The 20133-nt window shown below is 36.7% G+C and overlaps 1 protein-coding gene across 8 annotated transcripts in view; it reads right to left on the bottom strand.

Annotated features, from left to right (window-relative positions):
• FGF14 (fibroblast growth factor 14) overlaps positions 1–20133 on the bottom strand; it is a 395214-nt gene that overhangs the window by 96159 nt on the left and 278922 nt on the right. The window lies entirely within an intron of this gene.

Raw genomic sequence — 20133 nt, 5'->3', positions numbered from 1 at the left:
CTGATGGAGATGGGGAAAAGTCTCGCCGCAGAGTATTATTAGGTCGTGTGTCCTGTTCTCTGCCTCCAACATACTTCATTATAATTAACACAGGTAAAACACAAGAAAAAAACACAGTAGCATGTATAGAACCTTACAGAATCTAATAAAACATTTAAAAAACCTTGCCTGTTTCATATATTTTAATAACTTACACTAGTTCACATAATTTTTTAGGACACTTGGAGGAAAAGGTCTGTCTCCTTTCACTCTGTACCAAAAGCGATAAACTTATCTGGTATAATATTTTGCAACAGTCCCATCTGGAGTTCCCAAGATATTTTACTGATCTAGAAGCAGATACAATTCACCTGCCCTCTCCCACTCCCCAGGAAATAAGACCCACAGTCAAGGCAAGACATGACATGACCCTCCTTCAACAGAGGGAAAAACCTGAAAAAAAAAAACAACTTAGTAAGATAAAAGAATATGGGAAATTCAGCTAGCTGAACAGGTAATACTCTGCCCTGTGTAATACTCTGCATTTAGGAAAATTGCCCAGAATTGGATAGAAGCTGCCAAGCCATAACTCTTATGATTGATCTCAAGAATGATGCCTGAGCAAATCACAAAGTAAGCTGCTGCAAAACTAGTTCAGTGCTGAGAAACACGACATCACGACTTAAAAAAATCAAGAGCACTACTTCTGAGTGATATTGGCCCTAGTATTGTTAAACTCCAGGCAGCCAGTACATAAACTTGTGGGGACATTGGCATTAAAAGCATCTATGTCATATCATGCTTAGCTTTGCAATAATGACCTAAAATCCTAAGACTTTGAGAAAGATATGTAATAAAATGAACAGGTAAACTTCCAAGGACAACAGAAATTATTTTCATGCAACCCCATGGCCAGCATATAAAATCCTCCTCAAACTTGTGTATAATTGCTTGCACAGTCAGTCATGCTGGGTTACTTATGGTATCCTAACAGGAGGTGGAAATAAACACTAATAAAATAACTGCCTCTGAGTGGAAAGCACTGAACTTTTCTACAGAGGTTCAGTTCATGTAATGATTATAAAATTGTTAAGTTTTTCTTGAATACCCAAGTTAAAGTCATATTAAACAATAAACCCATCTAAATTACAAATAGAAAATATATATGTTACTTGTAAATATAATAAAACCTGTTACTATAAATATTAACACCGCAAGGCTATTCAGGCATGGACATAAATAATATAAAAATTTGATGATCAACATGTAAGTACATTACAATTTTTTTTTAACTTCAACTTTTACTTTCCATGGATTTTTACATTAGCAAACGTTTCTCTTCACATAAGAATAGCCAGAAAAAAGCATTTTTTTAATTATAAACAGAATGAACTGTATTTTCTTTGAATATACTATCTTAAAGGTCTTCATCAGGCTACTCTAAAGTATTTTCATAATTTAAAAATGTAAAGTGACTTGCTCTTACACAGGCACTATTCCTATCAGTGCATGATGTCAATGTGCACTTCCAAATTGACAATTTTAAACTTACTTGCTTTACACATATTAAAATGGCATCTTAAAAAGACTAAAGAAAAATATTTTAATAATATTACTATAACCAGAGCTTTACAAAGTATTTGCAGGAAAAATATCAGCCTTTTGAAAAAGCTTATGCACCCAAAGTATCATGAGTCTTAATCATCCTTGTAGCTCAAAGAAGCATCACAGTTAGGCAAAGTACAGTCAACTCACTATCACCAGCTACTTACATCTACTGCTTCAACAGGAAAAAAGTGAAACTTAGAAATGACTTTTGAAGTTGTTTTTTTATACTCATTCTATTAATTTTTCTGAATTCACAAATAAAATATACTTTCTAACAAGAAACTGCACAATTATTTATCTGTGTTTTCACCAAAACCATTATTTAAAGTTAACCAGCTAACTAAAATGATATCTGAAGAAAACTGATATGGTGGATAGCAATGCATTTCAGCTAGCATTTCAGGCTGTGTGATGAGACAGGGTATGAATCCCCCATTTAATTCTTTACTCAAATCCAAACACACAAAATAATTATTATAGCATGAGACCAGAGGATCCTAGTCATGTGTTATATATCACTTGTATTCAGCTTTAATGGTTTCATTTGCTGGAGAACTGAACTGTCACCAAAACATGGCTCTTTTACTTGAATGTTTGAAATGGAATTTATTACTAATAGTGTGATACTAATTAATATTTTCACTGCATAAAGTATATCTCTGTAGACTAATAAATGACAAAGAATTTTTTTTCCATTAAGTGTAGCAACTGAAACTTTCTTTTTATTATTTTTCCTATGGATTATTGGAACCTTGTTTATCTAGCCCCCTAGGAACATCTTTTCTACCTTAAATTCCTATCTGTCTTAGCAAGATTAGAACTTATTATTCCTGACAAGTAATTTAATCATGCATTTTTTACTATTTGTTGATTGTAATATTTAGTTATGTATATCACAACAGTTTGGATCTACAACTCAAACTAAACAACAACTAAATATTTTAGTTGAACAGTGCTCAAAAAACAGGGTGGAACTGGACAATGTGGCATGGTATTTCTTTGATCTTAGCCAAAAAAGTGGCCCAGATTTAGTGATGGAATTGTATGAAATGATTTATTAATCTCAATGGAAGTCATAGTAAGCAATATTCAAAAAGACTACCCCGTACAGCCTCAAGATGAATACCTCCAAGACAAAGCAGATAATCCTGTCAGGCACGGAATTTATCTCTTCTCCTTGCAGAAAGATAAATTGCGCTTTCAGGTTCTTTTTGAGACACCTGGGCAGTAAGCAGGGATTAGCAATCCACTGGTCCCTGTATTCCTATAGCATTGTATCTACCTATTGTCCTTTCATAATATTGCAGGAACAGTCTCTGATACTTTACAAACAAGTTTCTCAAACCTTACTTGACAAGTTTTCTGTTTTGTTTTGGTTGTTCTGTTTTGGTTTACTGTCTGCTAGAAAGCTGGAGTGACCAGCAGTGCCCAGAAATACCAGCAGAAGACCAGTGTCTGCCGGTGCACCAGTACTTAATGATTTTTAACTCCCATTGCAGTGATACAGGTAGACAGATCAGCAATTACTCTAACCCTTTATACCCCATGCACATCTTTTTCTTCCCACATGAAAAAGAAAGGGAATGGCAAGAGAATACAGCAAAATAATACAACACAAACAAACACAATGAGAGTAGACAACCTCATCAAAGACGTCCCAGTTCATTATTTTATTACAGATATTTTGCTGGTAGTTCTCTTAAAGTCCCAGCTGCCACAGCAAGGTGATTATGTGAAAATTCCATTTCTATTTAATTTTAAACATCATGCTTTCAGGGGGAAAAAAAATCCTAAGCCAGCAAACTTCACCACTGGATAAAAAACAAAGGAGAGCTCAACATCTCCTAATGATGCACCTGGACTTCTGGTGTTGAACTTTTTAGTGTGACTAGTCTGCAGTGTCCCACCATGGAAAGAATTATTCTGACTTGTAGTTATTAGAGGTTGTCTCTAAAATTTCAAAGACGTTGTACTGAATGGACAAAGCAACCCCTTCTTGAGCCTGTACTTCCACAGCAACCTGCATGACAGCAGCCACTTGATGCCTGCTTTTATTGCTTCTTTTCCTTAACAATGGCAACAGCAGGATGCATGACTGCAGTTAGCATGTACACTTTGTCAGTAGGTTGTCCTCAGCAAAGGCAGAGTTTAATTAAGATGTCTTCTCTTCACCCTCGAATAGTGGCTATAAAAACAGCTTTGGTATTAACTCGTGACAGGCTGAGTGCTGCTCTTGCTTTAGAACAATTCTGATACTTTCTGTTTTGAATTAACAATGTTTGCTGTTCACAAACAGAATGATTTTAGCATCCTCACCCTCAGAGACTGCCAGGACAGATCTCTTTAGAAACTGTATAGGTTTAAAATACAAGATGGCAAACTCATTACACATGACTGTTAAGGATTTTACCTTAGTACTTACATTTTACCTTTGTATTTACTTTGTTCAGACACAGATGAATGTATAGTGCTAAAAGAACAATGATGAGTATTCCCACTGTTTTTTAACACCATGAAAAATCAGTCCCTTCCTTATCATCCACTGGAGTTTTAATTTGTAGTTTTTAGCACAGGAAGGCTTTCTTTGCTTGTTATTATTTACTGACTCCCTCGTATAAGTAAAGGTAGTAAATAAAAGCCTGTTTGAGCTGGCAAGCAAATGCTTAATAGTGGGTTAGTCTCATATCAACTCACATTCTTAGGGAGAATAAACTGCACTATCCAGTCTGTCACAAAATGAGTTCTCAGCGAGTCAAATGAAAACTGGTATTTAGAGGTATATTCTGCTCAAATAGCATAGCACCAAACTAATGATAACAGCTGGTATCTCCAGGTCCTTCATGTTTTACTTGCATTTCCCTCCTGCAGTTTATACTTTTGGATACTTCAGTACTAAAAATACCACTCATACGCATCCAAAATAAATCAGGCATCTATTTAAGATTTACAATAATCATCAGACATGACTGCGATGTCTTGCCTACTGATGTTATGATCAGCATCTTTTAGAACTTTTCTCACTTGTCTATTAAAATTTTTATTTGAAATATCAAAAACGTTTATAATATGCATTAAGATTTAAAAAGTGTCACACCCCAAAGAAGTTGCAACCCCCAGATTTCTTCTGAAGTTGGGAAGCAAAATACCCACACAAAGCACAGAGTGTCCCACCTAGCCCAGACCCATCTCCCAGGTAGTTTGTAAGGCCTGGGACAGGTAAAAAGCGACGTTTCCTGACTCTCAGACTACCCTGACGATAGTGTTGTGGCGTTTTGGACTGGGATTCTTGCAGTCTGTCTTTCTGAAGCTACTCTACATCGTGTAATAATTAAATACCCAGCACGTGTGGGATTTGAGCCCACCCACCATACCATGAGGCAGCCTCCAGCCCTTCACCAGCTTTTGCACAGAAACCTATCAATGCTTCAGATTAACGTCTGGATAATATTCCAAACTTTAAACACGTGTCAGTCGGACTTAGCATTTTAGAAATATTTCCTACTAGGCAATTCAGATCCAGAAAGAGGGACTAAATCCCATGGAAAATTACATTTATTTTTTTGATTCTCAATTAAAATATTTCAGTTCCTGCTGTAATGCTTTTTGCAGTATCCAAAAGTCGCCTTCGTCCCAAGCATACTGTTTATGTCTAATTGCAACAGTACTCCAAGAAGTACACTCAGTACAGATGACCACATTACACTCCTTTTACCTTGTTTTGGCAAGTTTTGCATTGTTATCCCACTATGTGTAGGTTCCTCTGATACATGTTACACAATCACAAAAGCAAGCTTCCTAAAGCAAGTACATAGCCAATGGGGAACTCAAACACAGAATTCTGTACTTCACTTAAAGGTGATAAAATCCTAAATAGGCATCTAAAAACAGAATGTTCCTTCATTATTTATCTCTTCAGCTGTTCTTATGATACAGCTATTGCATTCAAAAGCTTTATACATTCCTAACTTCTGTATTATTTTGACTGTCCTGTCACCTGGTGTGTCAATGTTTCAAAGCTTCTGATCATATGCTTGTTACTTTCTCTCACTGTTAATAAGAATTGATAAAATACGGACATTCATATGCCAGTGCTTTCTGATTTTAATAATAATAATTTCAATATCTCATAATACACATTATAAAACTAAAATTTAATTAAAAACTTGAAAGAAAAATATTTTTAGAAGAAAGTTTTGCTCTATTCAGGACAGGAGGAAAAAGGCTATCATGAGAACTCAGAAAAGCAAGAACATCCATTATTTCCTGTTCCCGTAAGTAATAATAGTACTTATTCTGAAATGCAGTGGCTTTCTCTGCACTCACTTATTTTTCTGTCCTCACAATGATTACAGGGCACTCAACTTTGGTGTTTATTTTTAACTCTACTTTTTGTCCATTCATGCCTCACATCACAAGCTCGTCTCCTGCAGAATCTCACTTTGAGAGCACATTTAAGAGAGACAGAGTCCTCCTATGTTCCTGTGCTGTCATTGTCATCTGCACTTCCACAGCATCTATGAAATTTCTTGGTAAACTCTGAAAGCAGGTCAGAGTTCTGTAAAATGGTTGCTTTTCTTGAAAGCCCAGCATCATACCCTTTGTGCTGGCATCCTTGCCTTTGTATTGAAAATGTTTTTATGTTAACCGCAAAGTGTGCTCCCTTCCATTTGTGTGCACTGATGTTTTCTCTCTAGGTCTTACAATACGCTTCAAACTACATTGAGATTTGCTTCTTGCTATGTGGTTTTACTTGAACAAATTTGACCGTCAATACAATTACAGCAACTTGGCTTCTAGCTGGGATAATTTGTATCTGTTCAGATTCACAAGAATATTAGATTTAATAGACTTGTCTGCAGCATAATATCTAACAGTCTTCTTTACCAGCTACATTATTTTGGAAGGTATTTGTTGGACAGGGAAGAGGTTTAGATTGTTAAGAAAACACATTGTTCCAAAACCAGAATTTTACATGGGTATGGTAGTTTTAGTAACTTCGTTTAATAATTTTCTCTTCCTACAGGACCATGCTGCACATCTCCGATGTTTGTGATCCTGCAACACATGGTCTTGTTGGGAAATTTCTCCCAAATGTTACCTGTCACTGTTGAGCCATGTTTCTTCTTATAAAGTAAAACTCAATGATCTTTAATTTCTCAGTTTCTAAAATAGCTGATATTATATACAGGAATATTGAGAAGAAGCTGGCCTCTACTTCCAGGTTCACTTAGATAGCACTAGTCATAGTTTAATGCATTTAAACATTATCTGACAAGCACCATCTTCCACTGGCACAAAGAAATCATCTTTGAAACTGTATTTACTTTCTCAAAGTTTACTTTGAAATGCTAAGAATTCTATTGCCTAAAGTTCCATATTACAACAGTCTTGCAATTACAATTTTTATTTGCTGTTTTCATTTTACCTAGGCTTAAAAAATATCCTTACTGAATTTTCTTGACTTAGATAAAATAATTTTCTAGTATTTTGTTTAGGACTCCTTCCTATACCTGAATGTCTTAGTTCTACCTGGTATTTTCTTGCTTCTGAATTCTGTCAGTAAAATATTAACGTCACATAAAATATTGCTTAACATTTCTCTTTAAAACAAAAATGTTAAGCAATACATCCCAGAGTTAATTAATTTCTGAGTCCTCATTTTTGCAATAATCTTCACTTTGGTAGCTTCCCAGAAAAAGGCTCTGTGAAAGACCAAAGTTTATTTTAGCCACATTCAAAAAACACCAAGGCACAACAATGTGACAGACTCTATTATCATTTAACTTATATATAAATTATTACTAATGCATTACCCTTTGAATCAGCAACTAAATGGGTTTTAATAATGAGATTTCTCTGAAGATGCCACTGAATGCTGAAAGCACAACAGGATGGGCATAGATGACCTTTCCAAATGTAAATGGATATATTTCACATAACACCTCACTTACCAAGGAATGAATCTGACACTGCCTTTCCTAGATAATTCATATTTTTAGAAATATAATGTTTAAACATTAAGTTTATTTTTACAATCTCGACTATTTGTCTCCTTGCATGCTGCATTACAAAGCAATGAAATATTTTAAGTCAGATCCTATTTCTTTCATAGACTTAGAATTAAATTTGGAAAGCATCAAAACAACCTCTTTTAAAAGTATTCAAAAGTATGAATGTAATGTTTAATGGAGAGAGGATAGCAGGATAATTCGCAATGTTATATATTAAATACTAAATACTTCATTTTCTACTGTTGCATACAGGAAGCTTCCCTAATACTGAGTGGCCGGGGTTCTTAACTTGTTATCAACTTCATTTAATTATTGCCAGCATGCGTAAAAGCTAACAAAATGAAGTAATATATTCCCTCTGCTTGGATATGCAACAGCATCTCTTCTGAAATGCGCACGTCAAGAACATACTGCATTATATTTACTTTTACTTCCTAGCTAATGGCACAAAATACTGAAAGAAGCCATTTGCATTACTTTCGAGAAATTTTACATTTTCATCTACTGACAATCATGAAAAGAGGAGGCAAAAAAGATGAACTGCACTGCCAATGAACTAGGACAAAGGCAATTTTACCTAGTTATGAAGTGATAACTACAAATATCAATACATAAGATCCTAGGGTCACAGAACCATTTAGGTTGAAAAAGACTCTAAAGGTAATTGAATCTAGCCATTAAGCTAGTAACGCTAAACCATATCCCTAAGTACCACACCTACACATCTTTTAAATACCTCCAGGGATGGTGACTCAACCGCATCCCCAGGCAGCCTGCTCCAAACCTTGACAACCCTTTCGGGGCGGAAATTTTTCCTTGCATCCAATTGAAAGCTCCCCCTGTGCAACTTGAGGCCCTTTCCTCCCATCCCATTGCTTGTTACCTGGGAGAAGAGACCAACACCCACTTCGCTACAACTTCCTTTCAGGTAGCTGTAGAGAGTAATAAGGGCTCCCCTAAGCCTCCTTTTATCCAGACTAAACAATATCCTTGGTACTTTAGCTAGTTTCCTCAGCTGTTCCTCATAGGACTTGTTCTCATATGATATGTCACAGCTATACTGCAGAGCAAAGACACTCAAGTTTTCTTTGGTAGCTGAACAACATATAAGGCTTTCCTGGTTTCAGGTGCAGTAGATTCCAAATATCTTCTAATGTTGCTGTCTCAATTTTTACTGCCATCAACATAAAAAGTTTCATTTTGCAAAATTACAAAAAATCATGAATGGTCATTTTCACATTAGCTGGGTTGAGTAGACTGAGCTGAAATTTATACAGGTTTAAACACATAAACCAGAAAGCCAACAAAACCGTGATTTGTTCTTTTTCATCAGTATAAAGAAATTAGTGCAGAAATGTGAATTTTTGATTAACAAAATAATAAAAGCATTAAGTTGCTACTAAAACCAAATAAACCCATTTGATACTTAAAAAAAAAAAAAATCACTTAAAAGGAAATAAAGTACCAAGGATGTTAATAATCGTTGTTCAATGATGGGGTTGTGTTTTCTTTATATCTGACAGAAAGCCTTTACTATGAAAAATATGGATCAATGAACTGACTTCCAACCTTCAAAAAAGTGGAAAAGGAAAAATTTTCCTTCATTGAACATTATGCAGCTTTATATATTACTATTCATTTTAATCCTTATGCTTTAATGTAAATCGTCATTGTCAGACCTTGTCATTCACCAACACTGTCTGAACAGATTTGTTTACCCAGACATAAAATCCCAGAAAATCAGAACTGTTTTCAGTCCTCTTCATGAACAAGTAATATATATGACTGGAGATATAGGACTCCAAAGATTTGTGGCCAGGATGAAAGGAAAAATGAATGAGAAATGGATAATCCCATTGTGAAAGGGAAATAAATATATTTCTGTGTTTGTTATTAGTTAGGAACAATCTTTACTGTTTCTGTATAAATCAAGATTACAGAGGTCCCATCAGATAAGCTGAAGTTTGCACTGTTAATACGAATAAAATACCTTATTTAATTAGAAAAATATTTATTTGTGTAGGAAAGCATGACTGCACTGACATTAATTCATAGGAAAGCTCTATAAAATATGTTTAATATCATTATACATACAGTACTATTTATAATTATTTAACATTTTTCACAACATTCCATTGCTCTTTCACAAAGGGTTGCTATTTCCAGTTTAATCTCCAAAACCTCTAACAGCAAATATTAAATGAAAGCAAGGCAATATTACAAAAAAAAAAGTATAATTGAGGATCGACTGCCTTTTTTGTTGTTGCTGTTGTTTGTAAGAAATAATACATGCAAGAAATTCATGAGTCATAGGAAGCGGATTATTAAGACCTACTTGTACCAAAAAATAGCAATTCATACTAAATATTTCAGTGGCTCTTTCATTTTTGCAATGTAACCAAGTATTACTCTGGAATAGTATTTAACCAGGGACCCACTGAAGAAATAGCAGACATTTTCCTACACTTTATTCTAGTGTACACACAAGCACTTGTGTTTGGGGTTTTTGTGCAAGAATCCAGTGAGATGGAGAGACAGAAAGAGAAGCAATGCATGGCTAGGTTTGGTTTTCTGAGATCATATTTTCCTCAAATCCTCCCAGTGAGAAAGTCCTGTTCAGCTTGCAGACTGCAAGGCCTCATAATCTGTGGTATTAAACACAATTCAGAAATCTTAAAATAATGCCCTGGGTTGCCAGCTGGGCTTAAATCATGACAGAGAAGCAGCTCAGAAACCTGATATTCATCCAGTGAGACAAGAAAATAATCACTCTACTTGAAGAACACTCTCTGAACCATTTGTAATTCAGAATTACAGGCTCATTTCTTCTATCACTGGTATGAGAGCCATGCCTCTTTCCTGGAGATGCTCCCTGTTTGGGTTTTTTTGAGAATGAGGTTAACTTGGGTGGCAACTTCAGTGTTTTCTGGTCTTCTCCCCATCTCTGCCATCCAAGAAAACTTGGAATACATGTAAGGAAAGCAAACTCTTACAAAGTTACGTGACCCCAGGAGCTGGTTTTTAAGGAAACTGGTAGTTTTTTACACTGACGATATAGGAAAGATCACAGAAAACTGTGAGAAGCAGCCACTCAACAAACCCTTTTGAGGGATCTCAGCACAGCCTTGCTTTTCTGGAACTGCTCTTGCTTTGAGACTGATTCCATCAAGAAAAAAATGACCGTAAGTCGTAATTGGCAGACTCCTTTTATGCCACCTAATGCTCCTAAAGGTAAAACACCAACCAAACATACAACAGCAGCAACAAAAACAAATGCCACACAAGAAAACCCAAACAAACCCACACCATTTATCCCAGGTAGATTACTCTGCCTCTCTCATACAGGTAATTCAGTCCAGGAATTTAACTAAGCAGAACTATACTCATAGCATCTATGACACAATGAGCAGAAACAGTTCAGCTCAACTCAGTTCTTCACTAATGAGGACTAAATCTTCCAGTTCTGAGTCTTTTGATGGTATGGTGGAGACACAGTCAGAAGAGACTACCCCAGCTTCTCACTGACACCATGAACTAAACCTACTGTTCACTGACAAAAAAATGAAAGTATTTTATAAATTTTCACAAAATCCAGATGTTTACTAGGTTTTGGAGATCAAAATTTGGTTTGTGCTTTCATGGAGACCTGCCCCTAAGTACCTCAAAAACACTGAAAGGTCTCTCAATCTCTAAATCTAAATTTTATTAGAACACAAACAAGAATAAATAGCTTTAAAATATAAAAATGGAAAGTGAAACATAGAGTTTTATAAGAAATCTCCCATCCTATCTAGTGCATTTTTACAGTGGCTTCATGATCTGTTTTTTCATCCAGCTTTGCCTCCAGTCTAGCACCCTTACCATGAAGAACTGGTTATACATCTACCACCTCTACTTTTTTTAACCTGTTCAGGTAACAGGCTCTCCTTGCCTGTTTCTCACATCCTCTTTCACTCCCAACCTGCTGTACTCTCCAGTCCAGCATAATTTCTCAGCTGTTCATTTCAAGCTATGCAGAGCAGCCAAGAGGAAATAAGACAGTCTCCTCCCTGCTGCCCAATCACATTTTAATTCTAACAGCAAAACAATTTTGTAAACTTAAATACAACAAATATGCTATCAGTCATATATAGCTTCCTTCACAAATTTATAAAAACATTCAGATTCTCTTTAGGCTAACTATGAATTTAACAGAAGATACAATCTCCACCTCATAGCTACCAGGAAATAATACAGTCTATCATTTCTGTTTATATACACAGAAGTCTTCTAGCACCTTGAGCCAAAGCCACCAGCAACTTCATCAGCTAGTACATGCATTTTGCAAAGCAGTGAGTCATACTGAAGATCCACGGCAGCTAGAAATGTGTACTTTCCCCTAAGATGTGTAATATAAAACTGGCAAAAAAAAAAATAATCCCAAAACCTGAAAACCCAAACCAAAACATATTCCTCAAGTCTAAAGAAACACAACACTTCCATGATGTTTCTCCCTTCACCGTCCTCTTGCCAAAACCAGTTATACTAGCATCATTCCTTGTGAAGTCTGGGATCATCTCTTAATGTATTACAGATGCCCAGTTACATGTATGAAGAAACTAACTGGGGCAAATTCGAGACCTGCTGTTGGTGCCTTTCAGTGACCTAACCAGTGACATTCCTCTAAACAGGTATGGACATCTGCCGCTGAACTAGTGATGTTGAACTCCACTGAAGATGGAGTGGGGAGAAAGAGGCAGCATTATGTATGATTTGCCTTATTCTGAAGGACAGGCCAAATATCCACCAAATGAATTATACCTAGCTTAATAGCTTACCTATCCATGCAAAACATCTATCACATGCTCTTTGGAATGGTCCACCCCCAGAGACACTAATGCCTTTCCTCCCCAGGAATCAACTCCAGTCCCTGTCAGACTATTCTGTTTGGACTACACTTAACGGTCTGACCTTGGCAGCCACACATTCACTCTTATATTGCATTAGGGGAGCCAACTTTAGTATAAAAATGCAGCTATATGGGCACAACGAGGTTTAAACTGTTTTGCTTTGCACCCTCAATATCAGCTGCCGACTATTCTCACGCCACATGTGACAACTAGCATGTTTTAAACAGAAATCAAGCGCAATTTAATTCCCTAGATTTGTTTATACTATCTGTACTATTTGTAGCGCTTTTTTAGCCTCAGCAAAGACCGAGGTGCTACTGTGCAAGCCAGCACTCAGAAGAGCCAACAGGTAAGCTCCTAAAGAACAAATTACACTATTAATATTAAACTCTCTTTAACTCTCTTACATTTGCTGCACATTTATTATACCGACAATTTAAATGTTATTTGAAGCTGAAAGATTAGGCATTGAAATGCAGGAAATTTCCGCAGCAACTTTTGCTTGTGCCTGGTGATGCTGAAGGGACAGCACTGCTATTAGCTCACATTACTGAGCAGCTGCAACAAGTGGAGCAAATTTTTACTCTGTTATAGTGTCCTAATAAGAGCCTTTGACTGAATATTTCAGGTTTCTTTAACTTCACAGCCTGGGGGCCTGGGCTTTCCAAGGCTGGGGCAAGGCTGGCAAGAAAGGGCCGGCTGTGTAGCCCCATGCCCACAGTGCAGGTCTAGACTGGGCAGACATCCCTTGGCTGCAGGCTGGCACACTTAACTTCAGAACACGGGTTGACTTGGCATAGTGTAAAAAAAATACTGTCTGTCCTGTTTTTGTTTTCTAACCCTCATGTGCTCTTACTTGGGCTGATGAGCAGACCAAGGCCTTCCCCTCTTTACTGTAACCACAGGTCTTGCTAGTGCCTCACATGTAGTACTGCAGGTAAAATGCTGCAAGGTTTAGTATCATAACGTATCTCCAGTGCGTATTTCCATACACTTCAAAACCAACATCATATAGCATGAAATACCTAACACTTTTACTATTTATCAGGATATAAATTTATATAAATATCTAAATTATATGAATAAATTATAATATAAATTAGCTTTACCAGCTAAGCGCAGCCAGAAAAAAACAACAATGAAACAAAACAAATGGAAAGGACATTACTATTTCAGAAAGCTGTCCAAAATTAATCTACTCCTTTTTAAACCAAGCTCACTTTATAGCGGAAGTCCCTGTTTATTTTTCAGAGGCCTTTGATGCAATTCTCTATTTCTACCCTCAAACACAGCAGAAATATCTGACATAAATCTCATTCAGATTTGATATACAAAGCCAAACTCACTTTTCTACATCCAGAGAGGAGGGGTATGTACTGGCCTTGATTATGCTTTATTAGGTTCTTCATTAAAATCTGTGTCAGTGGCACCATCAAGTGGGTGAGACTTGATTTTTCTAAGAAATTATTTTTAGCTGTATACAAATGTGGTTTACCTTAGAAGAAAGAGGAGAAAAAAGAAGGTAAAAGCTCCCACCACTCCAACTGATGCACTGTTAGCTGTATGCTGCCACAAAACTCATCTGCCATGCTTTTTAGTGTGTATTTTGTGGATAAACCAGAAATCTGCCTCTCTATAATCGAAGTATTGCTTCAGCTGTTTCCGCAGAACGTAACAAGACAGAAAAGGAAGTGCAAGATACTGGAAAGTAGCTGAGCATTCACTTTGCTTCTAGTACATGGCCTGAAGACGCAGGGCCATTCCCTACCTAAGGTAATCATTTTCAGCCCTTGCCACTATATTGTCAAAGAAATAGAAGGGTTTTTCATCAGGTGCTTCCTTGTTCCAACAGTAAGTAGAGAAGTAGTGGCAACTCACCTTACATAGAAGGACTGACCCACATGGCTTAGAAACTATTTACGCCGTATGAATTGAGATTTCTAAGAAATGTGCCCTGACTCACGCTCTGCAAGGTCATATACCACTCAGGGCACTCGATGCTGAAGACAGAAGTCTGAAGATGGATGATGTGAATAAAGAAACCAATAAAGATCACCCAGAAAGTTTGCAACTGAAAAAGGACATGGATAAGTCTCCATAGCACCAGCAACTGCTTGGACGTAGGACAGCTGGCCTTCATTTTTAGACCCAAGATCAGCAATTTTTTTTTTTTTTTTGGTACTTTACCAAAATTAAACAAAAAGTAACATTTAAATAAATAATCTTAAAAAACCCTATCAAACCCAAAACAAATGGATTAAAAGGTTTTCCATTCTTCTCTAATACGTTAAAGTGAGCAATGGCAGTTGAAAAACCCTTGGGTCACACCAAATCAAACAAAATCAGTAACTCGGAATTTAAATCCTTCATTTCTTGACAAACTAAATACTTAATTAAGTCAAAGAACAAATACTTCATTTTTGAAGACGAGTGCAATTTTATAATTTTGAAATCAAATTGACTGACAACTTGAAAAAAAGACTTGCTTCAATCTGGAAAAATAATAGAAACAGACATTGTAAAGTGCTTATTTGAAAATAAAAAGCTTTCTTCAGATTTCTTCCAGGTTCACCCCTTTCTGCTGCAAAGAGCAATATGGTTAAACTAACATGCCTATGGAGACTTTTTTTTTCCTCTTCAAGTTCTACATTTTAGAATCAACAAGCTTGAAAAGAAATGTACCATTTAAAATAGCCCTGTCATACCAAATATCCCATCTAAAGCAGAGATATATAAATCTTTTCCACCTGAGTTAACGGGATCAGTTCTGTGCTTTCTCATTTCACCTACCAGCATAGTTCTGATGCATACAAAAGGATCCAAAACCTACAAGACCTTGTCATAAATATATGCCCTATTTGGAAACACAGAAACACCAAGGAAGCAGAGGATTACTCCCATATTCAAATTCTCATAAAAGCAGAATCTACAGCCTTCCCATTGGGAAAGGGTCATGCGCTCAGAGAGGACAAGTATCCTCTACTGAATTTCTTTGGCTGCCTCCTAAAACCATTGGAAGTTTAGCCCTAATCCAAAGAAAGCAAAAGTTAGTTTCTAATTTCTGCCAAAAAGGCACCACAAGTTGCCTGTGCATTTCTACTTTGCATCTTTTATTTTTAGAACATAGTTTGTTTTGAATAGTTTGATGTAAATATTTTAAAGGCCACACAGTTATTAATTGAAATTATTATTCAAGTTCAAAGCAAATACAGGCTGCTTCTATTGTATCCAGGTTAACAAAATCGTGGTATTTACAAGATTTTGCATATGTCCTGTTGATTGCAACATTCTGTAGACTGTAATGAATATGTTATTCTGGAACACTAGCAGCACGAAGAAGGTGAGGATGGCCCTGAGGGCAAAACCCAGAAGTCCCAGTCAGGAGGGGAGTGTGGGTCAGGCTCCACTTCGGAGCAGACTGGGCTGGTCCAGAGCAGCCTCCAGGCATGTTCCTGGAGGAGGATGAGCACTGACCTTATATTGCTAACTCCAGCAGCTTTCCAGTCAGATTCTAAACACAGGAGATGAGCATCAACCCCACTTTACAGATAGCAAAACAGAAGCACAAAGAGAAGTGATGGTTTGTCCAAAGCAGCAATAAACTGGAGGTTTCCTGCATGCTAGTCCAGGATGTAAATGCCCCTACCAGGCTATACAAAAGGACAATATAACTGGAAAAGACACAATTAACAACTGGGTAGACAGAAACCACTATTTACAAGCATGTCAGAGGCCAATTATTACCCTCAGTTTTACATTAAATTGAGTGCATTTGTTTGAGTAAAACAGTATTAATCCCACTGCTGAGGCAAATTAAGGATTTTAATAGAGGAATTTTAAGTGGGGGAAGTGAAGGCAAGGGGAAAAGGCTTGCCACTATTAAAATAAACAGATGTCAGTGCAAATAGACATCACTTATTAGAAGCATTCTATCCATGCAGGAGAATGACAGCTTATAAAATCTCTTTCCAGTGCTTTAATATTTAGTGATGAATGCAACTAGAAAGGGGGGAAAAAATCAAGAAAGAAATCCTTGTCAACATTTTCCAAGCCATTCAAAACAAAATAATCTGCTTTAAAATTATATTTTGGACAATTGATGCTAATTACTGGTTATTCATTGTTCAGAATAAATAATTACCTCCTTTGGAAAGTCATAAAGCATTTTAATGGAAGCATTTGTACACTGTAAATAGCTCTAAGACTTTTCTTAAACTCCCAAGACATTTAAAGCTGAGTAAACTGGAAATTAGTATGAAGATTACCTTACATAGTGTCGGGACACCTGCAAAAATCTAAAATGTTGAAGTTCTCAAAATCTCTGGAATAGCTAAATATTAGTAAATGCTTCAGGTTTCTTCCACATAAATGTCTGTACTCTACTCATGTTGAAAGAAGATAAATGCTGGTGATGAGAGCTAAAATAAAGATAATCGTAACTTTTTTTATTAATACAAGCAGAAGGTAAAAAACTGCAGGTAAAAGTTGGGGAATTTTAAACTTCAAAATCTACTTATTCCACCATAAAACCACTTCTACTTCTTTAGAAATCCATCTTCTCTGTGAGGGAAGAATCCAATTTTCTCCTCAGCTCTGCTGAGAGCTGGAGGCTCTGGGAAGCTGACCTGCCACCACAGTGCAAAGGAAGGCTCCCAGTGGTTCAGGCTCACAGCTTCTGTCCAGGCACTGGAGACAGAGAAGTTTCTAAGTGGCAAAGCACTTGGTTTTGGGACTTACAGTACTACTGTGGGTCTCAGTTCTCCTTAGGCCTGCCATGCAACTCAGGAACCACTAGCAACCTCCTTCTAGAGCAGACACTATGGCTAGAGTCATTAAGACCTCTAGAGCATACATCTAATGTAATCCTCTTAGGCTCCCTTCACTGCTAGTGGAGCCATCTATTTCAGGATGCCACAGATTATAGCCTAGAAATAAATATTTTTCATTAACTGCATGACAGCCAAAATATGAAATTCTAAGTTGCTCAAGCTTTGGTGTCTACATAACAAGAATTTGTATTTGATCAGGTGAATGTCATCCCAAGAATCTAGAGAAGCTCCATGGCCACCAATTCATCGGCTTTGTTTTTCCTGGAATTTCAGTGGAATCAAAATATCACAGGAAAATATTCGGATTCAATGGTAAATGACAACAAATAATCAGTGATGTAAAAGGTGACTGCAATGAAACCCCTCTGAGAAATGTGAGTCATCTGAATCCAGTCAATATCAAAACCCTTTGAAAAGATGTCCTGAAGAGAGAACATTTTCAAAGCTGGCGTTAGCAGGAAAAATATTTTCCTACTAGGGAGAACAGGAAAATTATCTCAGTAACTCTGTTTCTCTTCAAAGAACTTAAGATGACTACCTTGAAGTCAGAAGCCTAAAGAAACCCATGATAACAGTTAAACCTTCACTAAATGGTACACACGAACTGAAACAGATCCTCTGCTTCTGTGACAACCACCTGCAGCATTACAGAAGAGAATTTACTTCCCTGTCCTGCTTAATATGTCTTATGCAGTCCCTTGAAGAAACAAGTTTATGAGATCCTTCAACAGCAACAAGTAGATTGCATGAAGATCTTGTATCTGTACACTGTCTATGATAGTGTACAGGTAACACCATTGTACAGGTGCCACAGATATTCAAGTAATCCAAGTGATGAATAAAATCAGGATATGGTTATTGAAAAATGCATAAAGTAAACTTCAAGGGAATGAAGTTTATGCCTTTGTTTATCAGAAAATGCTCCTAAGACTTCAAAGTCATCCTTTTGTTTTGATTATCTGCCTAGCAAATATTCAGGAAAAGCTGTTGAAATACAGATTCTCCTGTGCTCTGCAGTAAATTCTTTTCAACTCATCAACCAAGAATGAGCTTCCAGCTCTGCAATTGTCCTACAGCTACCATCACTCCACACCACCACTCTCTGATAACGTCCTGTCATTGGTAGCAAACATCAGCCACCCACCTTTGACTATGGCAATGTATTTAGAAAAAAGCTCTCCAGCTCGAATTAAGCGGAAATTAATGTTCCCATCGTGAAATACTTCTTAGGATAAAGCCCAGAACAAAGCTCTCTTCAAGAAAAACTAAAAAGAAGGGAAAAAACAATACCAAATTTACTCAGGCAGGAATATCTAGTAGTCTGGCAGTCAATGGAGATTCAGGTTAAAGGCTTTTTTGTCTGGACCAAAGCAAGAAGCAAGTCATACTTAAAGTGCCTACATGGCACGAAAGTGCTTGAGCCATAGAGCTGCTTGTTATACCCTGGGGTTCAACAAAATAATAACTCTCCAGCCTCAAGACACTTTTCCAACAGAAATTTTAACAAAACTATCCTGTTCTGATGAAAGGTTGGCATTTGGCCAAACCTGGCAGGACAGTAAAACAGTTTCAGGTAAAATCAAAGTTACCACTCCAACAACCTCTACCAGAAGGTCAGAATGAATGTAGCTCATCTGTCTAGGAAGAAGGGCTACTGCACACACGTGACAATTTCACTTTACTTGCTCACCCTGAAATATTTGCTGAATTCTTTTCTCCCTCTCCTGACAGTGATACACAGAGTCCTAAAGAACTACTTCAACTTCTTTTTTTCAATTATTTTCTTAGAAAAAGCAATTGTAGTTGCAAGCAAAAAGAACAAAGCAAAATGCAATTGAACTTAGCACAACTGAAGGTCACTTGAACAAGTCACAGAATAAAATTACCCATCTCTTCTAACGAATCTTTTACTCATCGGGGCAGTTTCACTTTTGCTACAGCAGCAACAGACAATCTCAAATTCAGGACACACACATGTGCACCACTCCACCCTCTCCAGCAGAGGTGAAGCCTGCTTACTGCTGTCATCACCTCTGTGTCATTATGTGAAAACACAGTGACACAAGTCCTTACAAAGTTTGTTTGGTAGAGCTGCTGAAAGGAAATCCTATTTAATTTGTTAAAACATACTCTTCACTCATTTTGCTGTACCAAACTCATCTCTGCTTCCTTACAATGATGACTGAAACCTTCTAACCTACACAGCTCTTGATGTTAAGCCTAGCATGTTGCTGTGTCTCCATACCTGATGCTTGGTATATTCATTAATATTTGATAGTGCAGCTCCTCTAAGAACAAAAGCTAGAATACCCATGCAACGTACAGAAATTTGTCTGGATGCCAAACATGACTCATTTTAGTAAGCATCCAGTAAAAGTTCCACCAACAGTATTATTTTAGTTATATTTTAAATCAATTCTGATTCTTTATGAGGAAAATACTAGCTTGAGCATCACTGTAATTTTTAAGCTTCCATTCAAATGAAACCTTCTAGCATTTTTTCCTAATAGGCCATTGCAGTTTAATGAGCCCATAGTTATCTTTCCTTATATTCAAAGTGAACGTAAACATAAAGACAGATGATTTTTCATTCAACTTTAACATACAGAAAGACAAATACTTGCAGTGATGGTTTTATCCTTCAGAAAACCAAAATTACCTCTGTCATTAATTGCAGCTGAAAATACTTCTGTTCTTGTTTCAAAACTGTGAACTACGCAACCTCATATCCACAAGATTACTTACATTTGTTATAAATATTTTTCCTGTGGCCAACTGACTATATTTTATTATCCGTTTAGAGAACTGAAACTAATT

The sequence above is a fragment of the Neopsephotus bourkii genome, unplaced genomic scaffold (genome assembly GCF_033783945.1).
Source record: "Neopsephotus bourkii isolate Nb327-2 ecotype Australia unplaced genomic scaffold, CSIRO-AGI_Nbou_v1 NB_398, whole genome shotgun sequence".
Taxonomy (NCBI): domain Eukaryota; kingdom Metazoa; phylum Chordata; class Aves; order Psittaciformes; family Psittacidae; genus Neopsephotus; species Neopsephotus bourkii.
This window is presented reverse-complemented; position numbering and strand designations above follow the sequence as displayed.